This window comes from Piliocolobus tephrosceles, chromosome 5 (assembly GCF_002776525.5).
Source record: "Piliocolobus tephrosceles isolate RC106 chromosome 5, ASM277652v3, whole genome shotgun sequence".
In the NCBI taxonomy this organism is placed as follows: Eukaryota; Metazoa; Chordata; class Mammalia; order Primates; family Cercopithecidae; genus Piliocolobus; species Piliocolobus tephrosceles.
In genome coordinates, this window is record NC_045438.1 from 128,435,933 (window position 1) to 128,449,111 (window position 13,179).

The following is a 13,179-nucleotide window of genomic DNA, read 5'->3' on the forward strand; positions in this document are numbered from 1 at the left end:
TGAAAGAAAGAGCAAGAGGGAGTATATTAAATAGAGAGAGAGGTGGTAGAGGGAAAGACAGAGACAGAAAGAGTGTCAGACAGACAAAGAGAGGGAAGAAGGGAGAGAGGGAGACGGGAGGGAGAATAGAAGATGCTCCTCAGAAGCGGAAATAATTCAGCTCTGCCTGGCTCTCTTGAGCACGTTTTTATTGGGTATCTACTGTGTGCTAGGTACCAGTCTAAGTATTGAGGAACAAAGACTAATATGCTCCATGCTGTCAAGGAACTTATGACCATATTATAACATGAAAAACAAGCAAAACTTTAAAATGTCAACCATGTCAGTGTGTCTACTACAAGGAGATCTCGATCTAGAAGATAGTAATTCTGGAAAACAGTAATAACTAACACCCTGCGCCCTTATTATTTCAACCTTCACAGCAACCCTAGAAGGTGGGTGTAATTATCACCTCTTTTATAGGTGAGGAAACTGAGGCATGGGGAGGCAAGGTCACAGAGTCAGTCAGTGGTGGGGTTAAGATTCAAACCAGAGCAGCCTGGTTTCAAAGCCTGAGCTTAACCATTGCTCTGTACCTACAGGGTGGGAAGCAGGGTATGGAAAAATGGAAGCCACCCTCCTCCAGCCTGAGACGGGGCAGAGGAAGCTCACCTCTTACCAGGTGGCTTTGCCCCAAAAGCGGCTGATTCCTTCCCCTGCATCTGCTTTGTATGATAATAATAAGTCTGTTGCTTTATAAATATATGCACGTCACAAGAGAAGGAGAAAGGAGCAGAGCTCTGTGGGGACAAGCTCCAGTTCTCACAGTGAGGACCAGACCATGGCAAGATTGGAAGATGTGGCACGTCTTCCCTCCTGTTGTCCCAAGCTCTCTCTAAGTGGTAATGGAGTGGTGGTTTGAGCAAAAAATTCTGGTATCGAATCCTGAATTTACCACTTATTAGCTCTAGCTCTATGGGCTAATGACTAATTCTTTCGGAAACGCAGTTTTCCCATCTGTACTGCGAGCAAGTTGAATTATGTCTGCTCATTCTTCACTCTGTGTCCTAGACTCCACATCCCTCCTCTGTAGCTCTTCTGTCCTTCATTTCTATTAGGTGCTACATTCTTAAATCTTGTATCAGAAACTGGTTTAGGTAGTGAGCTTGGCAGGCAAGCAGCTTCCATCATGGAGATCAAGAAAGTGGTAAATGGCTGTGTCTTCATCAGTTAGGAACTAATTTGGCTACCTATGTCTGAAAGACATACAATAAAAGTAGCTAAAACAAGATGGAAGCTTATTTCTATTGTAAAGGAAATTCAGAGATGAGCCAGCCACTCAGAAAGATGAATCCTCTGTGTCGGGGACCCATCTCCTTCTGCCTTGTGTCTCTCCTAAACCCAATATGTGGATTCCACCTCATGGTTCAAAATGGCTGCTAGAGTTCCAGTCTTTACATCTACATTCCAGCTAGTAAGTAACAGAAAATCAATTAAGAAAGTTTTGCCTTCTCTCTTTTAAGAAGGCTTCACAGAAGTCCCACACAACACTTCCACTTAGCTGTCAGTGGCTAGAACCTAGTCATATGAACACACCTAGCTACAAGAGAGGCTGGGCAATTAGTTTTATATGTAAACTGGGTTTGCAGCCTGGTGCTTAGCTGAGGGTTTTGTTGTTACAAAATAGAGGAGGAATGGGTATTTTGTAGACACTTAGCAGTCTGAGATCCAGGACAATGGAAATGATCACCAGGGAGGTTTATTGTCAGGAGGTGGCATAGCATTCAGGGATTGGAGTCCAAGGTTCTAGACTTGTCTAGACTGCAAGAAGTTGAAGATGTGGTCAATGGCACAGGGCAGGAGCTCCAGGAAGGAAGCACGACAGCTGTGCTATCCCCGCTCCATTCCAGGCCCTTCCAACTTCCTGTGTCCTGGGCAGTAGCAGCCTTATCTAGGAGCCAGGCAGCTCATCACACCAGGCATGTGGCCTGGGAGAAAGGGGGGTGGTGAGCGAATTGAAAATGTCAGGTGCTTAGACCAAGGACAGAAAAGCCTGGACTCCTCATTCTCAGGAGCTGAAGCTCGCTCTCGGCCCAGGGGTGGGTCCACATAAGATGGCAGGGCTGGGCCACTCTCGGGGAGCAGAATGGGGAGGGTCTCAGAAGCTGGCTAACAGGAAGCCCCCTCTGCAATAGCAATGGTATTCTAAAGAGGAGAATAAAGCTTGGAAGGCAAAACAAAGCTATTCCACTGAATAAATGTTCTCTGCATTAAAGCAGCCGGAATAGCGATGAATTAAACATCAGGTCTGAATGAAAGGAAAATGCCCTGATTTATAATTGCTTCAGGCAGGAGGTGGCCTGGGAGAGAGGCTGAAGCTTCATCAGGGACCCAGTTTCCCCTGCAGAGCTGCAGAAGCACTGAGAGGAGATGCTGGCCGCCTTCAGGGTGGAGAGAACTGGTATAGAGTCTTCTAGAGAAGAGGGCATCCTGGAGAGATGAAAGAAACATGCTCCAGAAGTCAGGAGGCCTGGCTGCTAGTCTCTGTTCTGCATGACCTTGTAAGTCACTGGGTGTCTCTAGGCTCCTTTCCTGTTCTTCCAGTGAGGATAGTAACACCTGCGTCATCTCACTTGCTTCTTGGAGAATAAAGAGACATCATAGATGATGAAGGGTTTTGTAGATGTAATAAGCTGCTATTACTTCTTGGTCTCAGCATCACCACAAAAGCAGTGGCGAGGTTCATGCTGAGCTCTGGCAGCTTCTGCAAGGTGACCAGTCTTTAGGAAGGGGGAAGATGGTGGGGGAGAAAAGCAAGATGTGTTGGCAAGCTCCACTTGGAAATGTCACTCTGGAGATGCCTGTCAAAACTGCTCCATGCCAGATGGGTGCAGCTACTTGCAGGGCAGTGTGCTGTGGTGGTTAAGATCCTGGAGGACCTGAGTTTAAGTCCCAGATTACCCTCTGGTTAGCATGTGACCTCAGGCACATTAAGCAAATTTTCTGCGCCTCAGTTTCTTCATCTGTAAAATCAGGATAATAAGGGTATCTCAACTCATAGCATCCTTGTAAGGATTAAATGAATTCACGTAAGTAAGACACTTGCAATGTTGCCTGGCACATAGAAACGTCCCTGTAACTGCTAGCTCTTATTAAGTTTCTAATACCAAGTGCATCAACTAAACTTCTGGAAAAGAAGTCATGGGCTGGCTTTATAGGAATCAGAATACTGCCAAACCCCAGCTACTCATACTTTACTATGCATAGGGCTCCCCCAGGGATCTTGTTAAAATGCTGATTCTGATTCAGTGGGTCTGGCCTGTGGGCTGAGATTTTGCATTTCTAACCAGCTCCCCAGGGATGCCGTGCTACTCCTGAGACCACACGTTGAGGATCAAGAGGTGAAGGGATGCTACTGACTGAATTTCGTGGCACTTGCCTCCCCCCAGCCCAGATATTTGGCTATTTCAGGAGGCTGGTGGGTCAGCGGCCCTGTGCTGCTTCATTCCACCCCCCACCTCCCACCCCCAGGGAGCTGCTACCCAGAGCTTCCTTCCTGGGGAAAAGGAATGATCTGCATACAAGAGGGATGAGCCTGGATTTTACCACCTAACAGGCTCAGGCAATCTGTCTTGCTAGGATATTCCTGATCTATTAGAAATGACACAGAAATCCATTCCTAAAAATTCTCAGCAGCTGAGGATGGTGAGAAAGCTGCTGGGAGAAAAAGCAGTGAGTGGGCGGGTGTAGCTATGGGCAGCTCCCCACTGGCTGCCCCAGATCTTGACAGGCTGGGCTGGTAAGTCTGTCCCTCCTGAGCTGTGTGGTTGGGGAAACTTATCTTCCCTGAGGAAGCCTGGTTTCCTCAGCAATAAGTGGGGATCACAAGAAACCCCACTTTATCGATCAGTATGTAGGCAGGTGAACAGTTCACGACTGACTGTTAAGTTGAAGAAAGCAAATTGCAGCAAAGCATAATTTCATTTTTTAAAAATGTACAATCATATTTGCAAACCCATGGGAAAGTCTGGAAAAATACATTTCAAACTGTTCAGAGTGGTTATCTTGGGGAGAGAGAGGTGGGATTATAAGAGACTTTTACTTTCAATGTTGTGAATATCTATATTGTCTGATTTTGAAAATAATGAGTATTTATTACTTTTGTAATTGGAAAACCTCCATTTAAAAAAAAAAAAAAAAAACTGCTTCAAATGGCTAGTGTCAGCCTTCTGAACCACATGGAGAGAGAGGGATTTCCATACGGTCCCTTCTCCTAAGCAGCACAGGCCACAGGGGCTGGGGGCAGAAGCCCTGGCTGAGGGGCTTGGCTTTGTTGTGCAGTCCTGCGCAGGTTCCTGCATCTTCCTGAGCCCCTGGTTTCTCATCAGCAAAATGGGAATAATAACAACCTGAATCAGGAGGTCAGCATCCAGGGAGCACCATGAGGACTGAGTGATGGCACCTTCCCCTAAGCCTGGACACTCCGATCCTCTCCAGAGAAGAGGAGGAGGGCAGGGCTGCAGGAGGGCCTGGGAACTCCACTAGGCTTCTTAGGGTAGCACTGAAAGCTCCCACAGTTGGGCATTCCTCAGACCAGGAAAGGAGAGGAACAGAGCCTGGTGTCTGGAATAGGACATAAGTCTACTTACCCTGTGTTCCACTCTAAATCTGTCATGCCTCCCGGCCTCTGCTCATGCTGATCTCACTCCCGGACTTGCTGTTCCTGCCTCCTGATTTGCCCTTGCCTCCCTCACCTGCTGCTTCCTACTCACCTTTCAGGAATCCTCTAGGAATCTTCCCTGAGCCCCTGCTGAAGTTGGGGGCAGGGAGCCCCTCTTGGCTGTTCCATCAGCAGGCTGCATATCTCTACCTTCCTGGGCTCACCTACTGCACAGTCATTACCTGTCTCCTCTTTGAGACTGAGAAGTGGGCAGGTAGGGGTCTTAGTCACCTTTCAATCCCTTGCAGCTGGCAGAGTGCCAGGCACTTATTTTTACCTACGTTTTCCCTTGTAAACCTTTTGACATAAACCTCTTAGATTATCCTGGGATTTCCTAGTTGGCTCCTTTCTGCCAAGTGCGATCTGGCAGGACTATAAGGAAGGCAGAGGTAGGAGTGGGCTGGAGAGCTGGGGTGGCAGTGAGGGCATGGTGCCCTCTAGCGGCCAGGTGCAGGGGTGGCTGCAGCATCCTTACTGAAGAAAGGGAGGAGAGGACAGGTGGGCCCGGGAGCTAGATAAGATAGAATAGGCTCTCTAGGAACAAGGAGAGGAGTGGGGAGACCACTGCATTGGCAGTTTCCCCAGCACAGCTAGGAGTGGTCCTTCTTCCAAAGATCCCAGTGAGGGGCTGTGGCTTAGCTTAAAAGCATGAGAAAAGCTGGAGGAAGCCCAGAGACTGCTCCCTCGTGGAGAGAAGGATGCCACTTGGAGGTGTGTCAGGGAAATGCTTAGGCAGGAGGATGGACGCAGAGGTCCTAGAGGCGTGTGACCTGGGAGAGGGCCACTGGTGCACGGCTCCTGCTCAGACATTCATGGAAGCCTGAGAACCGAGATGCCCTCCAGCTAGGGAAACCAAACTGGCTTTCTTCCGCAGGGAACTCGTACTTGCGAGCCTCTTGATCCTCCTCTCTGTTCCAGCCCTTACCATGAGTAGGTCTTCAGTACATGGGATGCCATTTTGTGCTTTGAGATGTTGGTGAGGGACCTGGTGGGGGCTCAGGTATACTCTGGGGTATATACATCTGTTTCCAGGTGACATCTCTAGGACATCACACCCCATTCACAGTCCTTCCTCTATCTGCCCCCAGAACCCCACTCTTCTTGTGGTCTCAGAGATTAACCGGGGGAAGGGGCAGGTGAAAATATAGGAAGTGGGGAAATCTAGGGAAGGCGGGTGGATGAAGCCAGCCAGCTCAGAAAGTGCCAACCCCAAAGGAGCCCCCTGTGAGAGGCCCTCCTCAGCAGCCCTGCCTCCCATAGCCGCCCTCTACCCTTAGCTCTCTCTAAAACAACAGAAAATCTTGCCTGACTCCTCTCACCACTTAGCCCAAGAGAGGAAAAGCTTTCTTTTCTCTTTTCCTTCCTGCCCCTTCCCCATTTCTGGCCCCATCACCCCTTTCCAGGCCTCTATCCTTCTCCTGTGTTCATTCTGACCTCTCCCCTGGCCTCCTGGCTCTCACTTTGAGAGTCAAACATGAGCTGGTTGGAGGAACATTGGGTCAGAAGTCCAGGGACCGGGGTATGCTGCTGATTTCACCACTAATGTTCTAATTTCTGAAAGCTCCCCAGAGCTCTGTGTCTTCACTTATAAAGGGGTGGGAGGTTGGACTGGTTAATCTGCCACAATCCTTTTAGTTCTGACATCCTGGGATGCATGAGTCTCCGTTAATCTTCAGCGACCCCTTTCCTAAAGCTGATCCCAGGGTCATAGTTAGAATGCATCAACTGCTTTAACTGATGTGAGACATTTTCTAGGGAGATAGCCATATGGGAGATAACTTAGAGGAATGTGAAAAGTATCCAATTCCTGAAACGTCACTGTTTCCCCATGCCACGTGAGGAATCCCCACACCCAAGAAGTCATCTGCTCCAGCCCCTGCATCAGGCTCAGAAACCAGAGCAGACAGACCCTGCTCAGGCTCCTTCCTTGTCATATGACCTAAGGACAGTATCAGATATCTCCTGCCTTTACAGCCCTCTAGGACTTCACATTTCCCAGTCATCTTTGTGCCTGGCCCCTTGTGGGAAAAGGGAGGGGCCTACCAGGGCCTCCTGAGCAGAGGGGCAGCCAAGGGAAGTACTTAGTTCACCAGAAGCCTTCATCAAGGTTCACTTCCTGGAGTCTAACTTAAACCTTTCTTGCTGCTGTATAAATCAATGTCCCCCAGTTCTGGTCTCCCCACCGTCCTCAAACTAAAGAGCTGCTCATTTGCATACACCTGCCTCTCCCAGCCCCATTTAACTCCCACCTCTTCTGGACTTTTCCTACAGGTTCTATTTTTTTCAACCTTTCATAATTTCTCCTATTGGCTCTGGCTCTGCTCCAGAACTTCCAAATCCTTCTTAAATGTGACAGCTAAAATTAGATGCCGGGAGAAGGCCAAGTGCAGTGGGATGATCACACCCTGCCTGGCATGTGCCACTTCCTCCTTCCTGGGTCCTGTCCCAGCACGGAAGAGGCTGGTCCTTCCCTAAGGATGTTATTAGACTCCTGGTCCCCTACAATCCTGGGTCTCCTTGGGTTTCTCCTCACCTCCCCCTGGATTGATGAGGCTTGTGTTGAATTTCTACAAGCCTTGCCTTGTATGTCACCCATGCCGAATGGATCATTTTTCCAATCTGTCAAGGTTCCCCTGAATTCTGTTTCTGCCATCTTGGACTGGGTGTTTTCCTTCCGGTGCTCCAGGATAAGCCATGATCTCATTCTAAGATGTTCTTAGCTGGTCCTGGGTTATTCATTTGTTCACTCATTTGTTCATTTAGTCAACAACTATTTACTCAGTTTTTCCTTTGTGCCAGCTACTGTGCCAGGCTTGGGGATGCCTCCATGGAGATTGCAGCCTTAAACTGGACAAGGGCCGCCCAGGGGCCTATGGAAGAATATAAGAGGGGTCTCACTCTCTTTCTGGGAGAAATCATTATAGCATATAGCAACTGTGTTTTGTTAATACCAGGCTATGCTGTATTGTTTTTTTTTTTTTTTTAATTAACCTCCAAATCTTGGTATCTTAATACAATAAAAATTTACTTTTTGCACATGTAAATTCCAGTGTAAGATGTCTAATTCTCCAAGGCAGCTGTCCTCTCTTTGGGGATCCCTTCTGTCCAGTGATATCATGTCAACACAAGTGGGCTTCAGCTTACTGTGGCAGGAAAAGGAGAACTTAGAGAACTCACACCTGGTTTTAAGTGCCCTGGACCAGAGGGAATCCACTGCTCACAGCCCATTGGCCAGAACGGGTCACATGGATAGGTCGACTTCACCTCAAGGGAGGCTGGGAGATACAACCCTGCCATGTGCTCAGACAGAGGAAATGGGGAGGTGAATACAGAGCATTTTCTCTGCCATAGCAACTCATGGGACTGGAACCCAGAGAGAAAAGGTTGGGAGTTGCCATTACCTCCAAGATATAAGTTTAAGAACATGGTGGGAGGGGTGCCCAGAAGGTGAAGAAGATGAAAAGAAATGTGGGAACAGGGTGAAAGAGGTGGAGAGGAAGCAGAGGCGCTGTTGCCCACAACCCCTCCCTCGTCTCACACTGACTGATTCCAGCAGCCAGGGACCACACCTTTTTCCTCAGCCACCTGTCTGCAAAGCAGCTCTTGGTCCTAGAAAGGAGGACCGGGACAGAAAGCCTGAGCGATCCTACCCAGGATGGGGAATCCGGGTAAAATCCTTGGCTCCATCCCCAGCCAGGTCCCTAACCAGGTCCCTAACCAGGCTGCGGGATCCTGAAGAAGTTGCTTCACAATCTCAGTACACAGTGGTCTGGTAATTCCCTGGTGTTGGTCTCCTGCCTGTTTGTCCTCAAGTCCCTTCCTCAAAACATACAACCACCCACCCTTCTCTGCAACTCCAGACTCTGTGCCTGTTGGGTTCTGTCTCCCTTGGGGGAGTATAGGGTTCAGGGAAGAAGCAGCAGGTGTCTGTCCTGCTCTCCTTTCTGAGGCGGCTTCTCTGGCAGTAGCCTCAGCTCCTGCCCTATAGGCTGGCATGGTTCCAGCTCTCATGGATGGCCCCGGCTCCCAGGCACTGTCAACACCACTCCCCTGCCACCAGCCCTCGAGCTGGCAGGAGCTTCCGGAGGTTGCTGATTTTGAAGTTTCTTCACTGTCCCACTTGGCTCTTGGCTCCTCCAACACCTATAACCAGGTCCCTGCATTACCTTCCTTCTGTCATGTCCTGCCGTTAACTTGATTTCTGTTTTCCTGTTTAGACCCTGACTGCTGTACCATCTACATGGCGGGACCCTCGTGGGGGAGTGGGGAAGAAAAAGGGAAGAGAGAGTGGGTGTTAACTGAGGCAAAGAATATGAAAAACTGAAATCAGATACCAACGGTGGTCTCCTTCCTACCCACCCTTTGTGATCTCCACCACCTGCGCTCACCCTCCAAAGAGCTGTGTCCTCCACATTGGCCCTTGGCCATGGAGGGCAATAAACATGCATCAGGGCAAGATCTAGCTGCTGCCCTCTTGGGTGGGTCCCAAGGCAAATGGTAAAATAGGCAGAGCTGAACCCTCCAAGTGAGAACAGAATTTTTCTAGAACTTCCTGCAGGCAAGGCCTGTGTTGCCCTATCCATTCATACCCCCTGTATTGGGAAAGCTTTGGGGGAGATGTTTTGGAAGAGTAGGGCTTTGCTGCTTCACATGAATCACCCCCAGGAAGGTGACCAGCTTCTCAGCCAACTCGGCGGACTAAAGCTGCACATCCATCCAAGCCCAGCTCATGGCAGCCCCGTCAGCGCAGGCAGCAGACAGCCTGAGTTCTCTGTATGCAGAAGAACAGCTCTGAGGTGGGGAATTAAATAAAATCAGAAACCATAAATAAACCTGCTGGCCTCACACAGGGCGAACAAGCAGCCCCCTGGGGAGCTGGGCTCTGCTTCCAAGGAGGTGATTAAATTCCAGACCAACCCAGCAACTTCCATTGGAAAGGCAGGGCCAGGACTGTGTGCTGGGGGAGAGGGATACGATCATAAAATATTAGAAAACTGAGATTTTAGAGTGAGAATCAAAACTTGAAAATTGCAAGGGATCTTCTCAGTGGCTCTTGACCGTGACTGTGCATTACGATCCCCAGAGGTAGTTTGTTTAAACACAGCAATGCCAGACACCACCCCTCCCAGTCCCTGCAGAAATTCACCCTTAGGCTGCATGGGGGCTGAGCACCTCAGATGATTACAAAATATGCCCCAGGCCAGACGCTCTAAGCTCTGCTGCTAGGGAACTCAGGGGTTCCAGGAGCAAGGTCAAGGGCTTCCTCCACTAAAATTGAATCCTGCAGCTCTTTTTTCAATGCACAAAAGAAATCAAGTTAATGAATAGAATGTTCTGTATTTAAAGTCCTCCCTCACCGGCGCGGTGGCTCACGCCTGTAATCCCAGCACTTTGGGAGGCCGAGGCGGGCGGATCACAAGGTCAGGAGATCAAGACCACGGTGAAACCCCGTCTCTACTAAAAAAATACAAAAAATTAGCCGGGTGCGGTGGCGGGCGCCTGTAGTCCCAGCTACTCGGGAGGCTGAGGCAGGAGAATGGCCTGAACCCGGGAGGCGGAGCTTGCAGTGAGCCGAGATCGCGCCACTGCACTCCAGCCTGGGCGACAGAGCGAGACTCCTTCTCAAAAAAACAACAAAAAAAAAGTCCTCCCTCTATAAATTTTTCTATCCTTTTGGCACCTGCTGCTGCATGCTTGCCAGTATATTGGCGAAAAAACAATAGGAACAGAAAACCTCAGAAGCCATTGATCATGTCTACTTTGATGGCTTTTTTTTTTTTTTTTTAATTTGGTAAGTTCACGTGCTTGAGCCTGTGTTTTTGTCTTGTGTTTCTAGCACAAATTTAATTAAAGGTAACATTTCTGGGCAATATAAGCTTTGGCTAACTAAATCAGATAGCAGTCTCCTCGAATCCTCTTTAGAGCAAAGTGGGTTAGGTGTAAATAAATAAGATTCCATCTTTTGATGAACCTCAACTTCTAGGTGGTACAGCCCCACCAGGGGTCAAGATCACAACTCCCAGAACTAGCCTGTTAAGGGGTGAACGCAACCCTATTGCAAATGAGACACCTGCCCTTAGGTAAGCTAACTAGCGTCTCTGGGCCTCAGCTTCCTCACATGAGGAAAAGGGATAAGACGTAGTCCTCACCTCATGAGGCTGTTGTAAGTACTAAAAAAGTCTGTATATTTAAAGCTCTGTCAGCAGCACCTGGCAGTAATGCTATTTAGCTGAACACATTTGAGGACTCCGTGGGAGTGTGGGACAGCAGAGTTAGTACCTTCAGAGAGGATGCTTTAGTCAATAAAATCAGTTTTCTTCCATTACTTTTTAATCACCCATTTATGCATGAATCATTCCCATTTTTAAAATCCAAACAATATAGCAGATTAGAGAATTAAAAAGTAACAGTCCTTCAGTAGTAACATCCCACCCTGATTCCGTTTCTTCCTGGGGTGGGTAACCAGTGTTCCCCTAGTGGTATATACCTCTTGCTGAAGCTTTTCCTGGTACGTTTACAGTCCTGGGAACACACAGGAAACTAAGACACATCCGTTCTCTAGGGACTTACAGTCTGGAAGGACAGACAGACAAGAAAACAAAGCACGAGATAGTGGGGACTGGTAGGAAAAGGCATCTAAGAAGAGGAAGCACGTGCAATTTCTGACTTTACCTATGAGGAAGGTGGCAGAGGGATTCTGGTGCCAAGTCAGGAGCTAGACCAGTGGTTCTCAAAGTGTGGTCCTCGGACCAACAGCAGCTGCACCTGGAAGCTTTGCTAGAAATGAAATTCTCAGGCTCACCTGGAACTCCAAGTCAGAAGCTCTAGAATGGTGGGTAGCGGGTAGGGGAGCAGCTTGAGTTTTGTCAAGCCCTCCAGTGGATTCTCATGGACCCTGAAGCTTGAGAACCACAGTCCTAGAAGAACTATTACCCTCTAAAGTCATTCTCTCAGACTCCCTGTCCTCCTGCCTGTAAATCCAGAAGGGATCTGGCCGGAGCAGCTGTGGAGCTACCCAGGGGAGACGTGCTGAAGGCTGTGAGTCCGGTGCAGAGCGGGCAGAGTGGAGCAGTGAAAGGCGCGGGGCAGCCCAGTGGGTGAAGGGGAGGGGAGGAGTCATTTTAGCCATTTTCCCTCGGGCCTGACCTTTTCCTGAGAGACTTGTCTCAGCCCCTTCCCTCTGCTTAAGGAAAGTGCCACTGCAAACTGCTTAACTGATACCTTTGGGGGACTCCGCAAAGTGCACACACCATCCATTATGAATGAGCCCATTTCCTGTGCTAATCAGGCGGGAGTCGGGACAGATTAGCCCTGGTAATGGAGTTAAAGTCAAGCTCATTTGTTTGCAAGATTATTGGGAAGTCGGAGTCCCTTCCTGTAGCTCTGTCTTTTGGGAGTGGAGCAGGGGATGTTTCCTTGGTTAAAAACACATGTTGCGTACGTGCCTGCCTGGGTTCATTCATGCGGGTACGTGTGTATTCCTGTATAGACATTTTTAGGAGAGAAAGAGGAATACAAATGTCTTGTTCCAGAGCCTGAGACCCTGACTTGATACAGTCATGGCTGGGACCCTTCAGCCTCCCCCTCCCATCCCTGCCCCGCCCAGGACCAGTTCTGGCCCTGCCCCCAGACTGGTGGGTAGTGGGTAGGGAGTTCTGCTACTTTCTCAATATGAACTAATAGTTCCTTCTTTCTAAGGTCACCTATTCCTGGATTCCCAAATGTTGTAATCACAAAACGACCATCATCTCCCATTAAGACAACTTGGATCCTTCAAAGTCACCCACGGCGGGCGGTGGGGATGGAGGTGGGTTGAATCACCAGAGAGGTAGTGCAGTGAGAGCTGGAGTGCTCACCTTTGTCCCCACAGTCACCCTCCCTTGAGGCCCTCCCAGTAGTTACCATGGGACAGTTAGCTAAGGCCTTATGGGAAGCTCAGGGACATCATAGGAAGAAAAGAAATACAGAGACTCCCATGCGACTGGCCCATTTGGTTCACAGGGCTCTCCTCTGGGGTGGTCTGGCCCCTTTCCATCCCTACTCCCTGCCTGCCTCGTGGTGTGGGCACCACTTTGGTCCCTGCTGCAGAGAACTCCTGCCTGGGCGAGAGCCCTTTTATGACTGAGACCCAGGAGGACAAGACCTGGAGATAGATTGATGTTACTTCTGGCTGTCTAGAAACTGCCTTCAGCATTCCAGGTCTCTAACCAAGGACTCTACTCTTCTAGGCATGACTGAAAAGGACGTAAGGGCATTCTCTTTAGGAGAACGCTTACCCCTTCCCCTTGAGGATGGAGGGTGTGGTCCCGACAGGCACTAACACCTCCAATCATAACCCAGTAAACCTAAATCAACTCCCAAGATTTATGTTTATTTCTGTTTATTTATAAACAGAGAATCAAGGGCCATTGCCCTGGAGCTATGCCCACACCCCTGTTTGGTCCCAGATAAATGAACACTGGCCTTTACCAGGCTTCTAA